Source organism: Molothrus aeneus, chromosome 3 (assembly GCF_037042795.1).
Source record: "Molothrus aeneus isolate 106 chromosome 3, BPBGC_Maene_1.0, whole genome shotgun sequence".
Lineage (NCBI taxonomy): Eukaryota > Metazoa > Chordata > Aves > Passeriformes > Icteridae > Molothrus > Molothrus aeneus.
The window spans coordinates 29,721,380-29,730,417 of NC_089648.1; the positions used below are offsets into that span (position 1 = coordinate 29,721,380).

Genomic DNA, 9,038 nt, shown 5'->3' on the forward strand with positions numbered 1-9,038 from the left:
CGCAGCGCAGCGCCGCTACACGCGGCGGAGGGCGGGCAGAGCCGCGGTGGGAGGGCCGCGGCGGAGGCGGGGGGAACGGCACGGGCATGGGATGGGATGGGATGGGACGGGACGGGACGGGATGGGGATGGGACGGGACGGGATGGGGATGGGGATGGGGATGGGGGCACGGCGGGATCCGCGCCCGCCCGAGAGGAGCGGCGGGTGACCTTGAGGCGCCGGCCGGCAGCGGAGAGGGAGAGAGCCCGGTGCAGAAGCCCCTCCCGAGCCCCACCGGGAGCGAAGCTGCCGCCCGGCGCTGTCGGGGAAAGCTCCTGCTCTCAGCCGCGCCGAGGGTCGTCAGGCTGTCTTCGGTCCCAGCTGGCCAGCTGATGGAGAGGTGAGGGGTCCCGTGGGTTTTCCTTCCCTCGGGATGAAGCGGGAGAACCGGGAGCACTTTACATGTGCCCCGTCTGCTTTTCTAATCTGTGGGTACCCCAGCTGGTCGGCGTAGTGGGGTAGTGCTGACCGTCAGTGTTGATGCTGACACTCACGGAAAAACCTTAGGTTGGGCAGGATCTTCCCTACTGTGATCTGCACCGGGCCCAAAGGTTCTCAGCTAGCTATTGCAGAGCCAACTGCAGTTTATATCTCCACAGAGCTAACATTCTTAGTTACAGAGATGAGTGGAAAAGTCTCTTCAGACCCTCAGCCTAAACTCACACGGGGACACAAACAGAGTTTGGGAAGGGTCTGTACTTGTCAAGATCTGGACATTGTAGGTACAGCCCAGCTTCCTTCATAGTCAGGAAATCGGGTGTCTCTGTAGGTGCTTCCCCAGATCCAAACTGGGGAGAAGCATAAGCTGCAGAATTTGCTGGAAACTTCTTCTCTTTTTCTGAGCTCTGAGGCTCAGCCTTGGCAATGGGATGATCGGCATGGCCTTGTCTGCTGTTGCCTGGGATGAGGAAGGAACAGTGTGTAGGCCTGATGGTCTCATTCAAGGAGATGCATCCGAGGGGAGTTGCCAACCCCTGCTTCTTATGGGAATAGATGTGATGGCCGGGGGTGCTGCTGAAGGAGCTCATCTTCAAAAGAGGCTGGGGATGTGTTTCCTCTCGCCTTTCCCCTGTTTCCATGGGAACAGCAGCAAGCAGGAGCAGCCTGCTTGGAATTTCACTGCTTACCGCTCAGACACCCCCTGCCCAATCATCCCGGCAGACTTTGGCTCTTGAGGGTTTTAGACCCACCCTCACGTGATGGATCCCATGCTCCGAGGAGAGCTCACCCATGGATGTGTGTCATGGCAGAGCAAGGCAAAGAGGCACAAGGCCAGAGCTGCCACAGTTCCTGTAGCAGCATGTTATTCCATGCACACTAGCAGACAGTTGAAAATAATTTGCATTCCTATATGCATTTCTGCTTTTTATAGGATGTGACCTCAGCTAGACCAAAAAGTGCCTGAGGGATGATCTCCCTCCAGGAACAGTACTGGCTTTATCTCAAATATGTGAATATCACACAAAAAGAGCAAAGCAGAAGGGTGAAGAGGGGGGAGAGGTGATACAAGGTTATGCCTTTGCATTTAATAGCCCATAGTGTCTTTTTCTCCAAGGAATTTGTCCATTTACTTTTGAATTTGTTTTGATTTCGGACTTGTAGATGCTTCGTGGATTCTGTGGCAAGGAGTTTCACAGACTCAAGGAGCTTCCTTTGATGTTGCCCATCCTGGGCTTTTTATCCGCTAGGACTAACCCTTGGGAAGCAGGCTGCTGCCACCCTTATGGAGCTACCCACAGTGCAATTTATCCTACACTGGTGGAATTGGAGGCTACTAGTGAGCCAGAGGTAGAGTTTTTTGTGTCAGGCATCTTTGATACTGGTCCTGGCAGCATATCTTGGAGACAACGCTGTCAAGCACATCACCAGCTGTGCTATTTTTGAGATGAGGTGGTACAAAAGAGGTTGTGTGCCCTGCTTTGTCTGAACTGGAGTTGTATAAGTTCTCAGCCACTTTCTGAGGAAAACAGAGACACGTGGCAGATTTAGACCCTCGGGCAGGTACCCAAAGGCATGGCTGAAAATGTGCAACAAAGGGCACAGGACTCCCAGGAATGGGAGAAATAAGACTATATATGATGCTTAGGCCTTTCAGAAACTAAAGCAGGATGGACAGCATCCAAGACTGTGTTCTGTGTCATGATCACAGGGAGGACCCAGAAGCTGTAATTACAACACACTGCCTGATCCACTCAACCCTTCTGTTCCTGGGGGCAACAGACAAAAACCTACAGTTATTCCTGTAGGTTTCAGGATGGTCTAGTGGAAAATCATGTTGGAGAGTGGGATATTTCTGGGATGGAGGCATTTCTGATGTGACAAAATGGTTGAAAGAAGCAGGGAGGCTTTTAAGAAGACACAGCAACTGAAGTAGAGGTGGTGCCCTTACCAATAGGTTTGTTCTCCAGAAACCCTGTATCTGCCACCCTGCAGAGACATTCATATCTGTTCCAAGCAAGCATAAAGCATGACATCATATTAGCAGGATTCGTTCACTTTCCATAATGCATCAAACCGCAAAAGGTCTCACTCTTCTGTCTCTGGTACAGAAAATAGCCTTTAGCTCCTGCTTAAATATATTATTAGTTCTTACCCATGCAGCAAATTTGCATTCAATTTCTAGAAAAAAATTTGATGGAGGCTGCATTTTAAAACAGATGGTCATAGATAACCTATCCTTGTGCTGGTATTTGTAGCCTGAATATAAAAATGGATTTCACAGCACCATATAGATATATATATCACTGTGTTTAGCTTTATTTTTTCCAATAGACCAAGTGTGATCAAGATCCAGTCTTTTGTTCCAAAGCAATCAGTGATTCCTAGCGGTGTGCTGCTTTTTGTCTCTTAAGAAGATGCGTGGTAGAGAATCCCCTCGTGTTAGGATGCAGGATTTTCTATGCTCAGAAATTAATGCCTATTCAATTTAGAAATTTCAAGGATACTTTGTGCTGGCTGCCTGAGCCTTCCAGAATGTGTCACTCCAATTAAATTACTCCTTATTAATGCAACAAGGGGAGTGTGGGTAAAGGAATGCGCCTCTTGCTCCAGTTAACAACATCCCTTTGCCACTGCTGGTCAGTGGTGTTGACTGTCTGAGTGCCATATACCTCTGCAAGATTTTTCCTCAAGGAAAATCTTAGTGCCATTAGTTGTGTTTTCATCTGCTGCACTCAGGATTCATGTCTGCTGGGAGGAGATTCAGGTGTGCTTTTTTATTGTGGGAAGGAAACCCCAGGGGTCATTAATTGGTGACTGGAGAGCTCATTTCTGTTTAGCATCACTAGCAGGGGTACACATCATGACTGCAGTCTCCAAACACTCAAAATCTCAAACCTCACAAAGTAAGTGGGTTTGTAGCTGCTGCTCTGGGGCACATTTCACTGAATAGAATTGCTGTCATTGAAAAGTCTTTGATCCCCGCTCTGATCCTTTCTTTTCCAACAGGCTGCCTGTATCCAGTTTGTTTGTTTTCCATCCAGCCTCATGAGAATCTATTTTGTCATCATCACAGCTTTTGTGAGGCTCCACAGAGGTTTCTGGGTCAGGTTAAATCACTTTCCTCTCTGCAGTAGCCCAGCAGGATACCCAGGGCCCTCCCTCACATCCCCCCTAGAAATGAAAAGCGGATTCAGCACTGCCCAGATGCTGTTTGACAGTCCTCAGGACATTTTGTCCGATATAACTCCAGAGCAGCGGCAACCGCCCCGAGTGCCTGGAAACTGAGCCAAATCCTCCCTTGCCAAATGCTTTGTTCTCACTTAAATTTTTGGCCCATCACCCCCAGAAAGGAATAAACCACGGAAACTAATGGCTCAGGGAATTTAGTCTATCTCTAGTCCCAGGAGTCACCTCCCTAAAAGCAGAAAATAGGTTTCTGTTGCAGTTTGCCTTCCCCACACTGAAGGGTTGGAGTTGACGTACCCTGACCTGGAGAAGCATCCCTGTCCCACCAAGCTCTCCCCATGGACCTGGCCGGCAGGGAAGTTGCTGTTCGAGGGAAGGGGCTAAAATCCACTACATGCTTAGGGCTCACTGTACAGGCCAGGTCTGTCGGTCTGGCCAAGATCCTGGGGGATGGCTGCAATCCTACTTTCTGTGTGCCCCATCACCTGGGCAACACAGACTCGGTCATCACTTTTTCATGGTGTCAGAACTGCTCTGTCCAATGGGATGGCCACCTGCTCCTGCTCAGCATCTGAATATTTCAAACAGCTCACTCACCCCCACGTCCCCTCCCTGCCACCCTGCTCACTCCTCTCTCCCTGCCCCTGCTCGGGGTTCTCACTTGTTTTCAGTAGTGTGGCTCCACCAGGCCTGTTCCCAACTCACTCTGATGCAAGTGTGGAGAGACACAAGTCCTAATTGAGTCTGGCAGCTGGGAGGTTTAACTCTCCTGAGAGCAGAGCTGAGCTTGCCTGAGTAATACCTAGCCACTCGCAGCACTGCTAGGAGACAAGGACTGGGCTAGTGGGGATGCAAGGCTGCAGTGAGGGGCTGAGGTGGTGCAGAAAGCAGCTCAAGCAGAATGAATTCAAAAATGAAAGTTAACCCATCCTCCCTTCTACCAGCCATCAGGTCCAGTGCAGCAATGCTGAAGCCCAGGAGCAGCACTGGCAGCATCTGTCCTGTGCTCTCTGGCAAGGTGAGCTGAGGGACGCTTGGGTGGGTTGAGGTTTTTGTTTTGTCTTGGGTAGTCTCTGCCAGATGAACTGTACTTAGAGAGTCATGAATAAATGATAGCCCGGCGATGGAGCACTGTCTTCCACAGCTATTCCATGGGGAGAGAGGAGCATTCTTCATTAGAGTGATGTGGCCAGACAGAAGTTATCAGAGCCACCCTCTGAAGTGAGTCTGTCTCATCACTAGCTATAAAGAGAGCCCCAGGTGACAAGATTTCTCACCTAGGGCACAGTTTCACCATCTATTTAAGCATGGCTTTATTATCAGTTCTCCAAGACCATCTGCCACTCCCTCCCCATTCATAACCACATCTGCCATCTCCTTTGGGAGAGCTCTGAGCACACACACACATAAATACATAGCAAGTTCTATCAGCCATGCATTTGCCCAGATGCAAGCAGAGAGCGTTGCTGCAGCAGCCACCAGGCTGACAGCAATTACACAAGAGTGATATCATTTAGAATGAAGTTTTGTTAAAATATCACGGGGTTTTGTTCATTCACTTTGTAAGGTTGAGGATTTTTAGTGCATCTGTATACCAATCACTTTCTGTTTGTGGAAGTGAATGCTGAGAGTGGAGTGAGTTAGGTGTGATCCCCATTTAAGGGATTAACTAATCCTCTTGTCCTGCTTCCTACACATCATACACACAGTGAACAACAGAAGGAGGTAGAAACTTCCCTGTTCACTGGGACTCAGAGCAACAGTGGGAATCTTCTCAGGAAGGGTGTTTGCTGGGCAACTTGCCGACCACCTACCACATGTGGACAAACCTGATCTGCTCTGGGTTGTGTCACCACTATGGCACGATGGCTCCCATACATTCCAGGAGTGCACAATGGAAGTATGAGAGGCATCCAATAGACTACAAGGAGAAAAATTCTGGCTGGAAATAATCCCATATTAAAATAGCAAGCAGATGCCCAGAGCAGCATCTCTGGAGCGATTCAAAGCAACCCTGTGACTTCAGCCAGACTTACCAGGAGAGGGCAGCCACTGCTTTCTGGGCTGACTACCCCAGAAAATGGGTACCCCAGGAGGACCTGCATTGCATTGCTCTGTTGGAAAGCTTGGCCTTGCTTCTGGGCAAAGAATCTCGAAAAGTCATGTTCCTCCTTTCCTTTATTGGGGCAGAAAGTGAAGTGACCCAGTTTGGTGCACTACAGAACTGATTTGCTGTCAGATATGTGAAACCACAGTCAGAGCAGAGAGTCTGTTGTCTTTCCTGCACCTTTCATCACTCTTCCAGGGCTTCTGCTTCCCTTGAATGCCCAGCTCACAGGCTGAGCTCTCTGAGCTGGAGCTGGAGCTCCAGACAGAGGTCCAGGTTGTTACTTGGGGTGCCAGCAACATCTCTGGTGGGGAGAATGCAGAAGGAGCTTCCTCAAATGGGGATCTAGCACCTTTCTTATGGACTCAGCATTTCTGATTCTGAGGATGAGAGAAAGGGCTGCATCCCCAGGGAATGAGGCAGCTCAGTGCTCATGTGGGATGAAAGCTGTGCAGTGGACAGTCTGCATGGGGGTAAGGTAGCACCAGTCATGTTGCCTGGTGTGAATTATTGTGGCAATAACTGCTCCTCACAATTTCAGGTAACCCATGTTGCTTACAAATGACAGGACCACAGCCAGTAATTAAAGGGCCATTATATTTTCTCAGCTCAGACACAGACTGGGTATAATTTGCCTTTCTCCATCTCTCTCAGCTGCATTTCACTTATTTTACCCAGTTAACAGCTCAAAGAACAGAGAAGATGCTGGTGCCAGGCCAGGCCTTCGTTTAATTTAGTCAGTCAGAGGGCTGTGCTTGGGGACATGACATTATCAGGGACAATACCCGGGGGTCTGGGTAGCCTAGGGATTGCTTCCCATGTCCATGTTCTGACCTGATGCTCCTCGCAGCGCGGTGTGGTGGGAAAGCACTGCTGCCTTGAACAGCGTGTGCTGGCACTGACCTCTAGTGGGAATAGATCCCTTCCTCTTTAGATTTTCCCCGCAATTTTAACCATTTTAAGTGACACATATTAAAGGGGACTGGAGAGACCCAAGAACCAGAGCTTCGTTTTTTAAAATCTTCAAAAATAAATCAGAACATCGAGATTTGCCTCGTATTATATTAATATTATTATATTAATTAAATTATTTTTAATCCCTCTACCATTGCCTTCAATACATTATATATAGATATTTATGCATATGTGTATCTCTCTGTATTTAAAGCCTCTGAAAATAATAGAAGTCCAAAACTTGCACAGCCAGACAGAAAAGTTCTCTGTTAGGAAGACAGCATGAAAGGGAGCCCAACCCTCAGAGAATGAGTAACAGAAGGCAAATAATGGGGCAAAGTGGCCAAGTTCCTCTTTCAGACTTTCCAGTAAAATTGTCTGAAAGGTTAATAGAAGCACACCCAGTCACAGGAGGGGTGGCAGGAGATGGTGCCTGAGCTGGGGGCTAGTGGGTGCAGTTCAAAGGTCAGAGCAGAGGGTGGCTGGCCATGGATGCCTGGGGGGCACAGCTGATGGCAACGGGGCACATTTGGTCTCCCCACTCAGCTGCAGCTGACCATGGCAACACAGCCCTGCCACAGCACTGGCCAGCTAAAAGAGTTCAAGGCTCACTTCAAGGAAGCTGCAAGATCACAACCTCCAGATAAATTCACATCAGCAGCAGAGGAAGGCCACTTCCAGGGGCTACTTGCTAGCCAAAGGTGTAGACAGCTTGCAAGGGACTGGACTGTGGAGTCCCTGGTGGTGGGTCTTGAATTGCCTCTTTGCTAGAGCTGGTTCAGGGCTTACTACTCCAGGTTCTGTGCTTTGGCTGAACTGTTCCTGGACATGTGCTAGTCCTGGAATCAGGATCCACACCTGTTTCCCAACTGGAACAGCACATCACAATATAATCAAGGTGTGACTGATGCCTGATGCAAAGATAAGCTGCAACTAGCTGACAGAAAAATTAAATCTCTGTGTATCACCACAGAAATTTGTGTTGATTTGATCACTTTATCCACAGGAAAGTGTACAAGGAACCATTCCATGATGGAGCTGCATCTAGTATGTTACTAGAGAAAAAAGCAAAGGCATTTAAGAAGGCAACTGGTGGATAACCCAGTAGTAGTTGGGTATGGCAAGCTGAAAGAATAGCAATTCTGCGTGAGGATCAGGAACAACAGCTACAGGTGGAGCTGGGATGCAAGCCACCACCAGGGTGTGAGAGGAAGTGACATGGATATATGGCCCAGATCCCCATCCTGCACTGAACAGAGCTGACAGACGTGGGAGAAGCTCCTTTCCCTCAGTAATTGTAATCTTGCAGTGACACAGTGCCAGAGACACAACTGGAGACACTGAAACAGATCCTGAGCATGGCAAGAAAACTTGTGACTGGAAGTCATTGACACCCAAAGAGACTTATCTGTCTCCCTGCTGCCGCCCTCACACCCCAAACCTTTCTTCCTACAAACCCAAAGCAACAGCTGCAGTGTGGGATAGGGAAATATTTGTCACTCTGTATGTGGTCCCTGTGAGTCCATCCAGTATCCATCACCAAGCTCTTCCCAGGTAAGCTTCCTTGCAGGAGATTGTTCCCATCCTGCTCAGATGAACTGGAAGAATGGGCATCCTGCAGAGACAGAAAGTCCTCTCAAGTAATAAAAGCAAAACGTGAAACTGATTTTCAAGTGTCAGCTGTGCTCAGAGCTATCTAGTTTGTCTTTTGAGGAAAGCCCACTGCTTGGGACACTGGAAAGTAATTACATGACATCTATGCAGATCCATAGGAGTTTTGGCATTGGGAAGAGAGTACTGAAATGCAGTCTGGTCAATCATTCACAGGCAGTGAGCTGGGCCTTCATTCGACCTTCTATTCCCAGCTTTGATCTCTATGTCTTGGCTGCTCTTGTGTGAGCCCTGATTGCCACTCTGGGCTTTGAAAGGATTCCTCTTTGTCCCACAGAGTGGTGGTGACAAGTGGCTGGACCCAGAGGCTTGTGCAGCCAGCTACAGTGACGTCCTGGCTTTCCCTGTGAAGGCAGAACAGATGAGAAGGTGTCTCGGTGGGTGGAACAGTTTGATGTACGCACAGGGGAAAGGCGAACGCCTTGTTTGCACCTCTGCTGCAAGTGACATCCACCATATTGTTTCCCACGGAGCCTGCGGCTTCACCCAGCACCTGCACAGGCTGCAGCATCCTCACCCACACACCGCCTGCTTGGACAAGGTCCCGCTCCCTGCCCTGGCAGACCTGCCTGCTATTTAAAGAACCCGAACCAGCCGGGCAGGGGGAGGCAGGCCGAGGACAGACCGGCGGGCACCGCCC

At 49.3% G+C, this 9,038-nt stretch overlaps 1 long non-coding RNA gene across 1 annotated transcript; it reads left to right on the forward strand.

Moving 5' to 3' along the window:
- The first annotated feature begins 176 nt into the window (after nucleotides 1–176).
- LOC136554539 (uncharacterized) lies at nucleotides 177–8,393 on the forward strand. The gene is made up of 3 exons (XR_010783348.1): nucleotides 177–379; nucleotides 4,611–4,684; nucleotides 7,734–8,393. It is a non-coding gene; the product is annotated as an uncharacterized lncRNA (long non-coding RNA).
- The last annotated feature ends 645 nt before the right edge of the window (nucleotides 8,394–9,038 follow it).